This window comes from Myxine glutinosa, chromosome 11 (genome assembly GCF_964187855.1).
Source record: "Myxine glutinosa chromosome 11, kmMyxGlut1.1, whole genome shotgun sequence".
NCBI lineage: Eukaryota > Metazoa > Chordata > Myxini > Myxiniformes > Myxinidae > Myxine > Myxine glutinosa.
In genome coordinates this window covers 5,093,505-5,112,181 of record NC_136271.1, presented here as the reverse complement: position 1 = coordinate 5,112,181, position 18,677 = coordinate 5,093,505, and the positions used below count along the sequence as shown (strand labels likewise).

The 18,677-nt window shown below is 45.9% G+C and overlaps 1 protein-coding gene across 2 annotated transcripts in view; it reads right to left on the bottom strand.

The window, feature by feature from the left end:
* The window catches only part of LOC137436371 (legumain), a 111,290-nt gene extending 101,274 nt beyond the window's left edge, over positions 1–10,016 (bottom strand). The window contains exons 1-2 of one of the 2 annotated variants that reach the window (XM_078786364.1): positions 9,725–10,016; positions 9,405–9,527 (exon numbers count right to left, since the gene is read on the bottom strand). The gene's annotated coding sequence lies outside the window, so the exon portion shown is untranslated. The remainder of the gene's footprint in view (positions 1–9,404; positions 9,528–9,724) is intronic. The other variant, XM_068130087.2, reaches the window with a different exon arrangement.
* Positions 10,017–18,677: the final 8,661 nt, after the last annotated feature.

The following is an 18,677-nucleotide window of genomic DNA, read 5'->3' as shown; positions in this document are numbered from 1 at the left end:
GTGAAGGTATCACAGCGCTTGTGGGTCGCGACTTTGGTCTCAAGCTGGGGAGGTCGCTCAGCGCTCGGGAGGGTGGCGTCTTTTCCTTCCAAGCTCGGGGCGCATCTCACGTCACGTCCGGCGCGGGGCCGCGTATATCCGGCGGGGAGTCACGCCCTCGCTCGTTAGCTCCGCCCCATATGGCATCGGCCCATGGCTTCTCATTGGGTGCGGGGGTTACCGGCTCCGCCCTTGACGAGGGGCCGACAGGGAGCCCCCTTCTGGGTAACCCCGTCGAGCACATGTTCAATGGCGGCCAACCGAGCCGGAGTGAGGACGCAAAGCCGCTGTTGTTGTGGTTGTTGTTGGAGCTTGAGATGATGGGAAGAGATGCGGGGAGGTATGGGAAGGTCCTAAACTCCTACTGGTGCCATATCATCACATTCTGGTGCAACGAAGAGTCATAATTAATGGAAACAAGTCCTTAACTGACATAGATTAAGAATAACTAGCAAGATGTCCTATAATTGTCTACGTGTGGTGCGGGGGACCTGGGCACGACATTTAATGGGGGAATGAAGGGGAAGATCGGCTCTAATGGGTGTTGTTTACAGACAATGGGACTAGGGAATGGGGTAAGGGGAGAGTTGGGGAGTATCGGAGAAGATAGGGGAATATTTACAAGCGGATATGGAGGTCAAATTCCATATTCGCAACATTGCACCCTTCTCTACCCTCGGGGCGTCCCGACCCGATAAATTTTTACCTACTTTAGTGTGGCACGCAATGTAGTTCCCTCTACTATTAACTCTACCCTGAGTGCGACAGTTTTACAGATATTCACAAATGAGTAAATATGTCCCCCTGCGACGTTGCACCCTTCTCCTCACAGAAACACACCCACAGGATAACCGAATCCGGAAAGAATTCTCAAACTAAACATACAGCCGGTAGGGAGCATTATTTACAAGACTACGCTGATATTTACACTACGATCCAGGACCTGTCTTTGGAGGAACACATGCAGATGTTATGCATAGAGAGAGCGCGCTTGCCAACATCGATACACCAACCCACGAGTGCTCTGTGGCCGACGGCCTTTAATAACGTGCAGAGCACCCTTCCCGCGCATCAAAAGCACCACCCCACCACCAATCGGTGCAGTCACCATTGTTCATTGGAATAAAAATAAATTCGACAACCCCTAACCCTGCAGGTGTCTCTTGCTCTTCTTGTGGTGCACTTGGTGTTACTTAAAAGTGGTTCACCTGTATGGCATAGGTGCCACGTTGACCCATAGGTCCATCCCCGGGTGGTGCTTGGCCGCAAACGAACTGCGGTCCATCGTGGGTGGCCACAAACATTGCGGTCCATATGGTGTATCGATCCCGGCAGCAAGCAGCGAAAGTGCAGGCCCACAACTGCGTCGCCAGCACCTCTCTCTCCTCTCTCTCTACCCCAAAGCCAGATCCTCGGAGGTGGGAGACAAAAACAAGACAAGTGAGCAAGGTGGTAAGGGCGCAAAAGTGCACGCAATGCAAGGTGATGCACACTGGGGGCACATGGGAACCAGGTGAGACAGGTACGTTCCTACCGTACGCCCCCCCCACCAGGTAACCTACATGGCCCCTCCCTTACCCCTTACTGTATCAACAAAACACAACACTACCCATAAACATCTACTTTACAAATCCACAAACATCCCTACTGTCTTCCCCGTTCCTCCCATATACCAAATTCGTCTTCTCTCCCTCCTAACCAATCAAATTTGCCATTTTCAACTCTCATCAAAATTTGCCATTTTCAACTCAACATCAAAATTTGCCATTACCAATTCATCATCAGTCCCTCCTAGGGAGGGAGAGATGGAATCACCCCAATGTCTCATCCACGTCGTGATGCGTCTCACAAATCCACACAGCGATTCATCTCCTGCAACAAAACAAAGAAAACACAGGTGTGGAGTCATCATCATCACCACAGGTAAGTGGCTGCGTATGGTGCGACAGGTTCTTCAATCCTAACTATTTCCTAAATGACTTTAACAACTTTACACTACCCGGGGTCTTTCTCCGGCCAAACCATTGGCCCTCTTACACTATGGGTTCTAAAAACCAATTCCCATTGGCCAAACTGTGGTGCTCTTCAATTTGGGGTCTCACTCCCCCGATTCATCTCCCGGTGCCCTCGTACAATTTCTGGGCTGCGACGTGTACCTCTCCCAGTGGGTCTACCCACCTGCACCCCTCCACCACTGCAGTTGCCTCCGAGCTTACCTGCTCCTTACCCTAACCTATCTACCTGGGGAAGGCCCTCTGGCGCTCTCCCCACTCCGTGCCCTCTCTGGCACTGGGCTGCCCGATCCACACCCGGGATCCTCAGGCACCCACTCACAACTACCGGCTCCCAGAGCCCACCTGCGGCCTCACCTGGCCGACATCCTCACAGTGGTGGAGTGCCCAACCAACTACACACACTAACAGGCTACACGCCCAGCCATTTCCACAACACTAATGCACCCATTCACAACACCATTCTGCAACCGCACCACAAATGCCAATATCCAACCACAACTTACCTATACCCTCTACCTAACACTTACACTACCCGCCCCGGGTATTCGTGAAAGGGGTCCACTCTTCCCCCATCCACACCTTCGCACCATGCACACCACTCCGTACCACTTACTCCAACTCTCTCCACACACCTGTACCTGCACACCTGTGCTCTCACACCTGGTGCCACCTGCACCCTTCTCTCCCCAAGCGCATTCGCGCTGATCCACACACTCATTACTCATACACTGCTCCACACACCTGTCCAGTTGCACACCTGTGCAATCACACCTGTTCCATCCTCACACACACGGCATCATCTCAGCTAACTACTCCCTTCTGAAACTTGCGCTTCCCAGTCGTCCCTTTAAACTATTGCGCTCCCTCGTCATTATCATCCATACTAATCTACCTGCGTCCCCACTACAGGTATCAGTCACTAACTAAACTTAACGTCACCTAATGTCAATCTTCGCTAGATCCCTACACACCATATCCTAACCCACCCGGGCTAGTTTTCACTGCCATACACCCCATAATCTAGTGCTCCTTTGCCCCCCCTGTGAGGGATGGTGGATTTGCCATCCCACCACATCGGGGGTCTCTCACTACCAATTTTGCACATCAAATTTCAACAAATTAAAAATTTGCCAATCACTGCCCATCATCTGCCAATCACTACTGCCAATCCCTTGCCAATCATCAAATTTTGTTTCTCTCTAATTTTGGGTCCAAAACACTAACCTCATCACCCAGTCGACTCACTACTGCCTCTCGGTGCGCCAATTCCTGTCCAAAGCCTGGCTTCGTAAAGCCAAGCAATGGATGCTGGTTGTTTTGTGCCAGCGGCTGGATGCGTCCGGCACTCGGTGCAGGGACGGGGGCTTACCCGTGCCGAGATCCCACGCACCACCTCGGCGTGGAGCCATCCAATGCCCCGATCTCGACCTGCCGGCACGTCTCACCAAAAAGTGGTCGCCATGACGACCCTTTCTATCGGGCTGCCAGCTCCGCCTAGTGGAGCCTGGACGCGGCCGTTCAAAGCGAGGCCCAGCACGCACCGAGGGCCCGACTCGGCTATAAGTCGTTCTAAACTCTACCCCGTCTAACGTCGATGCTTCACCTGCATGCTTACATCCCGCAGCCCGTTCCTTGCTCACACATCCAGCCGTTTCCATGCCCCTCGTACCGTTCCTTACACACCCAGGTACACCCATTCCACTCACCGCCTTGGTCACACACCTGACCACCGAACACTTTGGCACACACTCGTTGGTAGCACACCTCACCAATACACCTCTTCGCGCCCCCTCCTCGGTCACCTCCTCTGTGACAATCACAGGTGTGCTCTCATTCGCACACCCAACCACGTGCCTCACCACCAACTCCAGCGTGCATTCCCACTCACGCTCTACCATTCCAGGTGTGCATCCTTCCATCCCAGGTGTACATCCTCGCTCACCTGTCACAACTAACTCACGCTCCATGTCACTCTCACTACTTTCACCTCCACTCGTGACAACGCACTCACCCTTACTCTTGACAGCACACTCTTTCCTCATGCACCTGTCCGTCACACACCTTTCTCGCGCACACTCTCCCGTTACACCCTCTGTAACACTCACCACAGGTGGACACTCTTCCTTACTTCTGACAGCGCACTCTTTCCTCATGCACCTGTCCGTCACACACCTTTCTCGCGCACACTCTCCCGTTACACCCTCTGTAACACTCACCACAGGTGGACACTCTTCCTTACTTCTGACAGCGCACTATTTCCTCATGCACCTGTCCGTCACACACCTTTCTCGCGCACACTCTCCCGTTACACCCTCTGTAACACTCACCACAGGTGGACACTCTTCCTTACTTCTGACAGCGCACTCTTTCCTCATGCACCTGGCCGTCACACACCTTTCTCGCGCACACTCTTGCGCACACTCTCCGGTCACACCCTCTGTAACACTCACCACACCACGCTTCCATGTGCTCCCTCGCACACGCGCTACGACCGACTCACTCTCGCCAGCACACTCACTCCTTGGCACGCACTTTTTCCTCACACACCCCAGAGTCGGACTTTCTTGCACACCTCCATTTTCGCACACCAGACCTGTCGCACACTTCACCAACGGCCTCTCACGAACACCCGGGTCTATCTCGACCCCCAAGCCTCTTAAATCACCTGGCGCATCATACGCACGACCATATTGGTCACCACTTACACCGGGTCCTCTTCCTCTTCGCTTCTCCTCCATCACCTGCGAATCCCTCATCCGGTTAACGAGCACATCACGATCCAAACACAGACTTTGGACCAATTCTTTTATCTCCTCTTTTATCTCTTTGTTATCCCCTCTCCGTCGCTTCTTAATTTCGCTCACCCCTTCTTCCACTTCTTCTAATTTGTGCCTCACCTCTTTTATTCCCCGGTACGTCTCCTCAAGCTCGTCCTCCATGGCTACCTTGACCGTTTCCATGTGCGTCCTCACCTGCCGGTCCTTCGTCTCCATTACCTCTATCACCTCGTCCAACCTCGTTGTCAGTCCCCCACGTACCATCTGACATTCCCTCTTCGTCGCTACCAAGTCATCTTTTAGTTCTTTCTGTGTCGCCTTTAAACCTCCTAATACCGCAGTGTTCCTTTGAACCTGCTCCACTAACTCCGTCTGTCCCACCGTCAGCTGCTCCACCTCCTGCGTCAGGTCCTCTATGCCCCCTTGTAACTTTACAGTCCCCTTTCTCACCTCCTTCTCCATGTGCTCCTCACAGTGCCTCACCTCCTCGCGCACTCCTCCGACCTCCTCACTCACTCCTCTTCTGATCTACTCTCCCATCACTTGCATCTCCTGCCCAGATGCCACCCTCATCTGCTCCATTTCCTCCCTGTGAGCATCCAGTTTGGTTTCTACCCCCATTCTGACCCCCTCTATCTGCTGCTCCATTTGTTTAACTTCCCTTTCCGCTTGGTCCCTCATGTCCCTCAATTTGCCTTCCATACTGTTTTCTAACCCCTCTAACCCATTTTTCACTCCCTCTATTTGATTCTCTTGAGCGGCCATTCTGTTTTCTACCCCCGTTAACCCATGTTTCACTCCCTCTATCTGATTCTCTTGAGCGGCCATTCTGTTTTCTACCCCCGTTAACCCATGTTTCACTCCCTCTATCTGATTCTCTTGAGCGGCCATTCTGTTTTCTACCCCCGTTAACCCATTCTTTACTTCTTTTATCCCGTTGTCTAACCCCTCAAATTTCTTTTCTAATCCCTCACCGGTACCCCTCATTTGGCCCTCCAATCGCTCACCCTGAGCATCCATCCGGTTCCCCATTACCCCCATTTGGTTTTCCAATCGCTCACTATTCTTTTCCATAAGGGCCGTCATTTGTATAAAAAAAAGTTCCAATCTTCCCAGCGGCGCTACTTCGGTCGCGGGCACGGTGACCAGCGAGGCGCCATTTTGCGCGCCCGCTTCTTCGTGCGTGACGGCGCTATTTTGCGAACCTGCCGCCCTCACTGCTTCGCTCTCCTCCTGTCCCTCATTTTGGTCCTGGATCGACCCTACCTCACTCTCCTTTACCGGACCCCAGCTGTCTTGATCCGCCATAGCGCGACTTTCAAAATTCGGTTTTTATTTTTTATTTTCGTAAAACAAATTGAAATTTCGCCGTTATAATTTCGCGCGGGAAACGCGCTCCGAATCGATTCGGTCGAGCGCCGTACGCGCTCCGGCTCGATTTTCCCTCCCAAAATTTGGGCCTAACTAATTTAGTCCCGGGTTCGAATTCCACTCCTCGACACCAATTGTTACAGATACGACTTTGATGGTATGGTGGGCCGAGCGGGATGGCCGCCGTATCCGTACAAGTTACCCCGATTGCACCCGGGGTTGACTAGTCGCGCTATGCTAGACCAATGAAGGAAAAAGAAGACACACGGCTGGAATTAATACGACACGACACCAGGGATACGGTTCTCAAAGGTTGTTATTACAATAATGCGGAAGGTTTAGATTACAGGGACAAGAGGGAAACATAGGAAGGTGGGCACTTAAACACACTTATATTATCCCCGGACAGACGACAGGTAAACGCGGGACAAGGCTCACTCACACGGGGTTTGATGGCCAGGAAAGCGGGTAGCGATCGCTCCAGGTGCACCTGTGCTCAGGGCAGGATCACGTACGGTGGTGTCCAGAGATGCGTGAAGGTATCACAGCGCTTGTGGGTCGCGACTTTGGTCTCAAGCTGGGGAGGTCGCTCAGCGCTCGGGAGGGTGGCGTCTTTTCCTTCCAAGCTCGGGGCGCATCTCACGTCACGTCCGGCGCGGGGCCGCGTATATCCGGCGGGGAGTCACGCCCTCGCTCGTTAGCTCCGCCCCATATGGCATCGGCCCATGGCTTCTCATTGGGTGCGGGGGTTACCGGCTCCGCCCTTGACGAGGGGCCGACAGGGAGCCCCCTTCTGGGTAACCCCGTCGAGCACATGTTCAATGGCGGCCAACCGAGCCGGAGTGAGGACGCAAAGCCGCTGTTGTTGTGGTTGTTGTTGGAGCTTGAGATGATGGGAAGAGATGCGGGGAGGTATGGGAAGGTCCTAAACTCCTACTGGTGCCATATCATCACATTCTGGTGCAACGAAGAGTCATAATTAATGGAAACAAGTCCTTAACTGACATAGATTAAGAATAACTAGCAAGATGTCCTATAATTGTCTACGTGTGGTGCGGGGGACCTGGGCACGACATTTAATGGGGGAATGAAGGGGAAGATCGGCTCTAATGGGTGTTGTTTACAGACAATGGGACTAGGGAATGGGGTAAGGGGAGAGTTGGGGAGTATCGGAGAAGATAGGGGAATATTTACAAGCGGATATGGAGGTCAAATTCCATATTCGCAACAATACTCAGATGGGGAACACCAAACAGGACACAACCCAGCATCACAAGGCATGTACTCATATGGGAACGCCAAACAGTACTCAACCCAGCATCACGAGTCATGTACTCAGATGGGAACACCAAACAGGACACAACCCAGCATCACGAGTCATGTACTCAGATGGGAACACCAAACAGGACACAACCCAGCATCACGAGTCATGTACTCAGATGGGAACACCAAACAGTACTCAACCCAGCATCACGAGTCATGTACTCAGATGGGAACACCAAACAGGACACAACCCAGCATCACGAGTCATGTACTCAGATGGGAACACCAAACAGGACACAACCCAGCATCACGAGTCATGTACTCAGGTGGGAACACCAAACAGGATACAAACCAGCATCACGAGGCATGTGCTCAGATGGGAACACCATAACAGGACACAACCCAGCATCACGAGTCATGTACTGAGATGGGAACACCAAACAGGACACAACCCAGCATCACAAGGCATGTACTCATATGGGAACACCAAACAGTACTCAACCCAGCATCACGAGTCATGTACTCAGATGGGAACACCAAAGAGGACACAACCCAGCATCACGAGTCATGTACTCAGGTGGGAACACCAAACAGTACTCAACCCAGCATCACGAGTCATGTATTCAGATGGGAACACCAAAGAGGACACAACCCAGCAGCACGAGTAATGTACTCATATGGGAACACCAAACAGTACTCAACCCAGCATCACGAGTCATGTACTCAGATGGGAACACCAAAGAGGACACAACCCAGCATCACGAGTCATGTACTCAGGTGGGAACACCAAACAGGATACAAACCAGCATCACGAGGCATGTGCTCAGATGGGAACACCATAACAGGACACAACCCAGCATCACGAGTCATGTACTCAGATGGGAACACCAAACAGGACACAACCCAGCATCACGAGTTATGTACTCAGATGGGAACACCAAACAGGACACAACCCAGCATCACGAGGCATGTACTCAGATGGGAACGCCAAACAGGACACATCCCAGCATCACGAGTCATGTACTGAGATGGGAACACCAAACAGGACACAACCCAGCATCACGAGGCATGTACTCAGATGGGAACGCCAAACAGGACACATCCCAGCATCACGAGTCATGTACTCAGATGGGAACACCAAACAGGACACATCCCAGCATCACGAGTCATGTACTCAGATGGGAACACCAAACAGGACACAACCCAGCATCACGAGTCATGTGCTCAAATGGAAACACCAAACAGGACACATCCCAGCATCACGAGTCATGTACTCAGATGGGAACACCAAACAGGACACAACCCAGCAGCACGAGTAATGTACTCAGATGGGAACACCATAACAGGACACAACCCAGCAGCACGATTAATGTACTCAGATGGGAACACCATAACAGGACACAACCCAGCATCACGAGTCATGTACTCAGATGGGAACGCCAAATAGGACACAACCCAGCATCACGAGTTATGTACTCAGATGGGAACACCATGACAGGACACAACCCAGCATCACGAGTAATGTACTCAGATGGGAACACCATAACAGGACACAACCCAGCATCACGAGTCATGTACTCAGATGGGAACACCATATTAACAGGACACAACCCAGCAGCACGAGTAATGTACTCAGATGGGAACACCATAACAGGACACAACCCAGCATCACGAGTAATGTACTCAGGTGGGAACACCAAACAGGACACAACCCAGCATCACGAGTCATGTGCGGTACTCAGATGGGAACACCATAACAGGACACAACCCAGCATCACGAGTCATGTACTGAGATGGGAACACCAAACAGGACACAAAGTTGACCCAAAATCTATAATTTATTTAAATGTTCGTTTAGACCGGAGATTATTTTATGAAATACATGAATGATGAATATTGCGAACATTATAAATGTACAAGTGTTTATTTTATTACTCACGTGCACAATGTGATCGTGATGACGTCTCGTCACAATAACAGAGGAAGTGAGGACGGCTCGTTTATGTAGGAACCTGATGCATGGGGGAAATCCCGTCCAGATTGAAAAACATGATGGAGCAACCTTGGGACCCGGAGGCCAATAAACAACATTGATCAGTGACTCATTGGGGATATAAACATCAACACCCTTACATTAAAATACACAGTCATATACCGGAACAATAAAAATCGCTTTCATTTGTATTCAAACATGACACTTCACACCTTCATGGTAATGTATGTAGAAGGTGACATTTTATACGAGGCAATTGTTTTTACCTTTACCTCGAGGAAACGTCAAAGTCAAACTAACGAATGACGCGTGGCACCTCGGGAGGCATGGCAAGTGAGGTAAATGTATTATAAACTCTGTGGACCAGACAAAATCCAGGAAAATCAAGGACGAATTACACAACAAAATAAAACCTCGTCTAATTAACCAGACTCGACATTGTCGTCACTAACTAGAAACTTATTGACTAACAAATGGGCAAAGTACAGTACGTAGGGTTACTGTACTGAAAGACTTGATTTTTAAAAATCTGAGGGAAAACCCAACCAGCAGTACAGTAAACAATGTTGTTGGTGTTTAAAGAACAGATGTGAAACCAATTCAGTGTGTGAAACACACGAACAAATAGTTATTTTGTTATTGTTGAAAAAACAATTGTGAAACGCACGAAAAAGTTTTTTTTTTAATTGTTTAAAAAAAACTATTGTGAAACGCACGAACAAATAGTTATTTTGTTGTTATTGTTTAAAAAACAATTGTGAAATGCATGAACAAATAGTTATTTTGTTGTTATTGTTTAAAAAACAATTGTGAAACACACGAACAAGTAGTTATTTTGTTATTGTTTAAAAAACAATTGTGAAACACATGAACAAATTGTTATTTTGTTGTTATTGTTTAAAAAACAATTGTGAAACACACGAACAAGTAGTTATTTTGTTACTGTTGTCATTGTTTAAAAAACAATTGTGAAACGCACGAACAAATAGTTATTTTGTTGTTATTGTTTAAAAAACAATTGTGAAACGCACGATCAAATAGTTATTTTGTTGTTATTGTTTAAAAAACAATTGTGAAACGCACGATCAAATAGTTATTTTGTTATTGTTTAATAAACAATTGTGAAACACACGAACAAATAGTTATTTTGTTGTTATTGTTTAAAAAAACAATTGTGAAATGCTTGAACAAATAGTTATTTTGTTATTGTTTAAAAAACAATTGTGAAAAACACGAACAAATAGTTATTTTGTTGTTATTGTTTAAAAAACAATTGTGAAACACATGAACAAATCGTTTTTTTGTTATTGTTTAAAAAACAATTGTGATACGCATGAACAAATAGTTATTTTGTTGTTATTGTTTAAAAAACAATTGTGAAACGCACGATCAAATAGTTATTTTGTTATTGTTTAATAAACAATTGTGAAACACACGAACAAATAGTTATTTTGTTGTTATTGTTTAAAAAAAACAATTGTGAAATGCTTGAACAAATAGTTATTTTGTTATTGTTTAAAAAACAATTGTGAAAAGCACGAACAAATAGTTATTTTGTTGTTATTGTTTAAAAAACAATTGTGAAACACATGAACAAATCGTTTTTTTGTTATTGTTTAAAAAACAATTGTGATACGCATGAACAAATAGTTATTTTGTTGATATTGTTTAAAAAACAATTGTGAAACACATGAACAAATAGTTATTTTGTTGTTATTGTTTAAAAAACAATTGTGAAACGCACAGACAAATAGTTATTTTGTTCCTGTTGTCGTTGTTTAAAAAACAATTATGAAATGCACGAAAAAGTAGTTATTTTGTTGTTATTATTTAAAGAACAGATGTGAAATCACTGATCTCTATTAGGGTGGTCCAACAATTTGAAGATTGGATTTTCATTTCTCCACAAGCCTGCCCCTAGTCCTATTGAAGAAAGTAGTTTGTGGTGAAAATTTGAGCTTGATTGGACAATATTTAGAGGTTTCCCAAAATGTTGACAAATTTTAATAAATAATAAGATACAGAATTTTTAGCATCATCCATCAATTCATAGATAATTATCTATTTTCAATTACTCAATTTATTTATTATTGTTGGCTTGCACTTGTCTTCAATGGTATGACCAAGAGATTGTGCAAAAGCACTGGCCACAAACATAGCACGCCGATCAGAGATTTACTCTGTCCAGAGTTGCCACTATTGCTGGAGTGATCACCTTGATGGGAGCCTTTTTCGCCTGTTTGGCAGAAGATGGACTTTGCAGTTTGAATTCATCGTCCCCTGAATCGGAGCTTTCGATCTCAGACTCATCATCATCATCAACCACAGCCGATGTTGATGGAACAGATTGCATTGCTGTTACAGTCTCAGCAGCATGTTTCTTCTCTCTTTTATCTTCATTCTCAAGCCTGATACGCTTTCTGTTCTCCTTCACTGCCAGAGTGTTGTCCACAGAACCCATACATGAATTTGAGGGATCCTCACGCTGCATGATAAGGAATGCTTTGTCTTCTTCATTCGTCATTTTCTCAAGCGCATCATTTGGTGAGATATCGAAGAGGGATTGAAGATCATCTTTGAACATCTGCTCCTTCACTCTATAGTTTTTGAATGTCTTGGTTCTATTGTTCTTTACCAGTTTGTAGGCATCATACAACTTCAAAAGTTGGTGCTCACAGGAATCTACTCTCTGCACTGGAATTCGTGCTTCTCCCAGTATGCACACACAGCTTGTACACTAAGTTTGGCACTTTCACGAACTGTATGGTGTTCTTGTATGTGATGGTACACCATTTTCTGCAATGTGTGTCCTTTGGTTGGTGGTGCCCCACATATTATTTCCTTTTCAGACTTGCCCAGCAACCAAACTGTGGAAGAGCTGCGAGTTTCTGCCATCTGAAAAAAAACAGGATAAATTAAAAATGTTATTTTTTGAGCAAAGTCTAAATAAGTTCCAATTGACCTCATGTTTGGTTCATATGATCTTTAGAAACATAGGAACAAGGGCAGCCTTGTGGAGCATGGATTTTTAATAGTATTAAATATTACATATATCTGTGGACCACCCTAATCTCAATACTGTTATGTCTGGGGGTAAAGCAATATCTAGAGCCAGGTAGATCTGTATAGGTAGGTATTCGACTGTCGCGATAGGGAATCTACCCTGTAATAAGTCTGTGTTTAGTCCGGTTTGTCGGGCAAGAGTATACCTGTGAACATACCAGGATGTTCGAGTGTTAGATAGAGTAGGGATTAAAGATAACAGCCCCTGTGTGTCAAACCTGGTAGCCAAACCTTTGTCCCTTATGGCAATGCACACCAACATAGACATTTAGACAGGCCCTTAGCGCAACATTAAATAATTCCCTTCCCTGACAAGGACTTCGGAAGAGAACAGGCAAAAGGAAACCAGGCCAGGACACTGCCGATGATGGCCGCCGCCAGTTACACCTCCGACAGGCCTAGCCACATCGAGTGCCACATGCTATGACCACGCTACAGGGAACGAGTGATGGGCAGCGTGGTAGGCGCGGACCTCCAGCCAACAAGCACGAGAGGCGCGAAGCTGGAAGGTCCGGTGGAAGGCGCTGATTGGGTGGCGCACCAAGGCTGACTTCACCGGGGAGGTTATTTAAGGGCACCCCGAACGCCATTTGCTCTCTTCGCTTCATGCTTGGACATCATTCGCTCTCTTCTTACTTGACCCTTGGAGATCCAGCAGTTCGTCTTGCACGTCCGGCGGTTCCTGCTTGTGCAGCTTCCTCTTGCAGCACGTCCTTCCCTGGCTGTCGTGTGCAATCGGTGCTTCTGAAGCTTGGAGTGGTGTACGGACCTCGCAGGCATTGGCTCGCCATCTGCGTTATGCTTGGAGCGGTGCTCGGTGCTGTGGTGCTGGAGCGAGGGACCTCGTGGGTGCATCGGGGCCGAACGGAGCCATGTTGGACGGCAGACAAGACAAGACGAGGGACAGATAAGGCTGCACGCACCATTTTACATTTTACACGACGAGACAATTCTTTTCCATTAATTCATTCCTGTGTCTGTTGTTGAGTCTGGTGTGTGGGATCCCAGTATAGGATTTAGTTTATTTGATTACCGTCGCGTTCATTGTTTCGGGTGCCGTGAATAAATCTTTATTTTTGTACATTTGAAATCTTGTGTTTGTCGAGTTCGGTTCATTAATTCCCTGCAGGAACAAAGCCGCAGTCGGCGCCCTCCAGGTAAGTGCTTTTGTCGCAGCCTTCCATTTCCCTTCTTCCCCCCACGTTTTTATAGCCGAATCCGTGTTGATCGTCGCCTCAAGTAAATCCGTTTTGGTCCATCCGCGAGCCCTGGTATTAACCAAAGGGTCCGCGTGCCAACTGGTGTCAAGAGTGAGGATCTGGGCCCGCCGGACAATTTTTTTTGTCGAGACATCGACACGGTCGGGCGTACATCGCGCCCGCCATTTGAACGCAAAATGTTTTAGTCTGACGCGAAAATTTTGTATAGTCGATTGGGCTTGCACGATGCGATAGGTGCGTCATTAAATTTAATCGGTTTCTCAGGTAAAAGCCACGCGGGGAAGCTAGCTCTTCTCCACGGATGGAAGAGGTAAGCTATGGGTGGGGGCGGAGATGAGATCACTTCCGCTTAGTAACGGCGTCACGTGCCGTAGAGCGATTAAAACAATCACGCCGCACGCTTGCAGTGTGTGTGCTTTGTGTTTGCAGACTTGCGCAGGAAAGTGCTAGATTTTGTGTTGTTGCAACGGTTTAACTTACGACTTTCGTCACATACTACTGGCCACTTATATCAGCATGTCTTAGAACTATTTTGACAATCTTCCAAGCGAAGCTAAAGAGAGTTACGAGACAGAAATTATCCGCAATTGGCCTTGCAATTTGTCTGTACCGGTTACCGGCAAGTACGTGGATCAACGACCCGGCGGCCTGGCCGGATGTTCAGTTTGCGGCTGTGTACATGTACCTCACGAGCACACCAGGTACGAAAGTACACCCGGGTACTTTCACCCTCTGATACATGACAACCGAAAGGCCGATGAAAGCAAACACGCGTAGCAATGCGTGCGTACAGTCACGTGAAAAAGTAAGTACACCCCATGTAAAGTTTTGACTTTTTCAACATATTTCAACATACAGCTAATTGATCTTCATTTCAACAATATTGATAAATAAAGGTGATATAATATAACAAATATCATGAAACATTTACATTTTGTAGTCCATTGTATAATTTAAACAAACATAAATGCAAATTTCGCATGTGGAAAAAGTAAGTACAGTACACCCTTACATTTATCACTACTTCAAATACCGAAAATTAGAATCAGGTTCACCAGCTCAGGTGCAAATGATTAGAACATCGTTAGAGAGTATCTTGGAGAAACCTGTCTTATTTAAACCTCAGACATTTAGTTTGGTTTGCTCTTTGTTGTTGAAGTGTGTGGCGTCACCATGCCTAGATCAAAAGAGCTCTTCAGAAAGAAGGTTATAGATGCCTACGAGTCTGGGAAGGGATTTTAAAATATCTCCAAACAATTTGAAATCAATTATTCGACTGTCCGGAAGATCATCTACAAGTGGAGAAGAATCCAAACAACTGCCAACTTGTTCAGACCAGGCCACCCCAGCAAGTTCAGCCCGAGAGCAGACCGCAAGATGCTGAAAGAAGTCTCTAAGAACCCCAGAATGTCATCACGGGACCTACAGGTAGCTCTTGCCACTGTTGATGTCAAAGTGCACGAGTCTACCATTAGAAAGAGGCTGCACACATTTGATCTGCATGGAAGGTGTGCCAGGAGGAAACCTTTGCTGTCCAGAAAGAACATCAGGGCAAGACTAAAGTTTGCCAATGAACACCTCGGCAAAGACCAGCACTTCTGGAACAATGTGCTCTGGACAGATGAGTCAAAGGTAGAGCTATTTGGCCACAGTAGCAGAAGACATGTTTGGCGAAAACCAAAGACAGCATTTGACCACAAGAACCTGATACCAACTGTAAAGCATGGTGGTGGAAATATTATGGTTTGGGGCAGCTTTGCTGCATCAGGGCTTGGGCAGCTCACCATCATAGAATCCACTATGAATTCTTCATTGTACCAGAGGGTGCTTGAGGATAATGTGAGGCCATCTGTCAGAAAGTTGAAGCTCAAGCGAAGGTGGACCTTGCAACATGACAATGACCCTAAACATACCAGTACATCCACCAAGGAATGGCTGAAAAGAAAGAAATGGAGGGTTCTGGAATGGCCAAGTCCAAGCCCGGATCTAAATCCCATCGAGAAGTTGTGGGGGGATTTGAAACGAGCTGTGCATGCAAGAAACCCCTCAAACATCGCACAGCTGAAAGAATTCTGCATGGCGAAGTGGGCAAAAATTTCTCCCAGTCGATGTCAGAGACAGGTAGACAGTTATAAGAAACGCCTACTTGAGGTTGTTTCTGCCAAAGGGGGCAATACCACCTATTACAGCCAAGGGTGTACTTACTCTTTCCACATGCGAAATTTGCATTTATGTTTATTTAAATTAAACAATGGCCTACAAAATGTAAATGTTTCATGATATTTGTTATATTAAATCACCTTTATCTATCAATATTGTTGAAATGAAGATCAAATAGCTGAATGTTGAAATATGTTGAAAAAGTCAAAACTTTACATGGGGTGTACTTACTTTTTCACGTGACTGTACATGTGTATACATGCGCGATACACACAACTGTTACTTATGTTGCGTTGCAGCTTTCACTGAATTTATGAACGGTTTGCTATTTTTTCGCATGTTCTTTTTCCGGAGAATATTTCAGTTTGTTGTAGGCCGACATAACCTGTGGGTCTTCATCAGTTGTTATAGAGTTAAAATGCCTCGAAACTGTATAGCGTTTGGCTGCCATAATCACAGTCTGTCGAGAGATAAGAAACGATCTTTCTTTGAAATCCCAAAACGACTACGCAGTCCATAGAGAAGAGACCGGTGGTTGGCCGCGATCAGCCGTGAGAATGAAGATCGATCCCACTGGAGTCCAGTCAATTCAAGGACGATCTGCTCTGATCATTTTGTCTCAGGTAAGGTTTATGATTATTACCGTTGCATGTTTGGGCTACAGTGAAGTTAAAGAAATTATTGCAAATTTAAGGATAATGCTTGGCTGAATGAGTGATATTTTACTGTTATTGTTAAAGATGTCAAGATGTCACTATTTCTCATTTTGTGTTTGTTTGTTTAATTTTTGCAGGTCGACCTTCGAAGGATGCACTTCATCCTGATTATGTGCCGTCGATCTTCCCTCATCGTCCTCACGGCCTACAGAAAGCAGAGCACAGCCTGAAGCGATACCAACGCCATGAAGACACGTCTTCCAAGCGAAAATGTAAACAGCGATTGGACTTTGAGGAGACTTTAAGTGAGAGAAACACTGCTACTGATTTAGGTGTTGCCCTGCTTGATGAGCATACAGCACAGGCAACTGACAATGACATATCAACCCAGACACATGAAACTCGAGAGCAAACACTAATCACAAATCTTCATGAAGAAATTCAAATTTTGACACAGGAGAAGGAGGAGGCCATTCAACATCTAAAGGAGTTCAGCTATCGAGTTGTGTCATTAAGGACAATGATGCGAAGTCCCGCTGTGTTTCTTCAGACTTTCAATTTTTTGGCTAGCCATGTGAGTGGGAGGACAAAGGACAGTCTAGCCTCCATAGATCAGTTCTTCATAACTCTTGTTCGACTTCACCTGGACTTGCCATTTGAACTTATTTCAGATATTGCTGCTTGTGGGGAGACCACAGTTAGAGACTATTTTTGGAAGTGGATCGATGTGATGTATGCTAAATTGTCATTTTTACTCAAGTGGCCAGAAAAGGATGCAGCTGCACAGACACTTCCACCAGAATTTAAAGTGTTATATCCACGTTTGACTGGCATTGTAGACTGTTTTGAGATTTTCATTGAAAATGCAGGAAATCTACTAGCGCGTCAGCAAACTTACTCCAACTACAAAAAACATACGACGGCAAAAGTTTTCATTGCATGCAACCCTTTATGGGCAATTACATATTTGTCAACAGCATGGGGAGGTCGAGTGTCTGATGTTGAACTTGTGCGCCGTTCTGGGTTTACGTCTCCTGAACTTCATTGGCCGCATGACCAGATTTTGGCAGATAGGGGGTTCACTCTGCAGGAAGACTTTGCTGTAAGATGTGGGGTGGAACTAGTGATACCTGCCTTCACCAAAGGAAAGAAGCAACTGTCAGCATCTGAGGTTGAAGTATCACGGCAGATGTCCTCCATCCGCATCCATGTTGAGAGGGTAAATTGGACTTTTAAAGCAACGCTACACAATTCTCCAAGGGACTTTGCCTATCCAAATGATAAAAACTCTGAAAGATGAAACAGACCAAGTGGGGGAGGCAAGCATCGATAGACTGCTAAGAGTATGTGTAGTGTTAGTCAATCTTGGTGGAAGCATTGTATATAAAGGATGATGGCTTCATTTGCTAATATCAAATTGTGTACAGATTGATGTCATACTGTCACATGTATATGTTATTTGTTCTTTCTTTATTTGGTTCAGGTTCTTTCCACCTCACTCCATTTAAGCTTCGTATTTTGTTCAATGTACACATTTGGGACAGCCCCTTAATAAACAACATTTGCAACTGTAATTTGTATTGTTTGCTGCAATTATTCTTTAAATTTCTTGGAGTTGTCGACTGACTAGAATGTGATGAGAGTTGCCTTTTAAGTGTTTCATTTTTAGTCATTGATTTTGTTGAGATGTGATTTATGCTTATTTTTACCTGTAAGTAATGTAATGCGTGCATATTCTGTTTGTAATTTGAAATTGTGTATGAGCAATATCTGTGCGAGTATGCGAGTTTGGCAAGACGTGTTTTTTTCTTTCTTTCATATTTTAAGTGCAATCAACAAACCTATCCACTTACTATTGGAAATTATAAGTTACCCTTAATGTACCTTTATGTTGGTAAATACAAACAAATTTAAAAATAAGCACTTATAACAAAAGTGTCTTCTAAAAGTGTTGGAAAACATTTCAATAACCCGTTTATATGAATCAATGATTTTGGGGGAGGATCATATAAAATAATGAAAATAAGCTGGAATTAACCTTACCTAAAATTAACGCATTGAATTTCTGTTGCTCCAATCACATGCAATAAAATACACCCACACACAAAATGCAACCAACT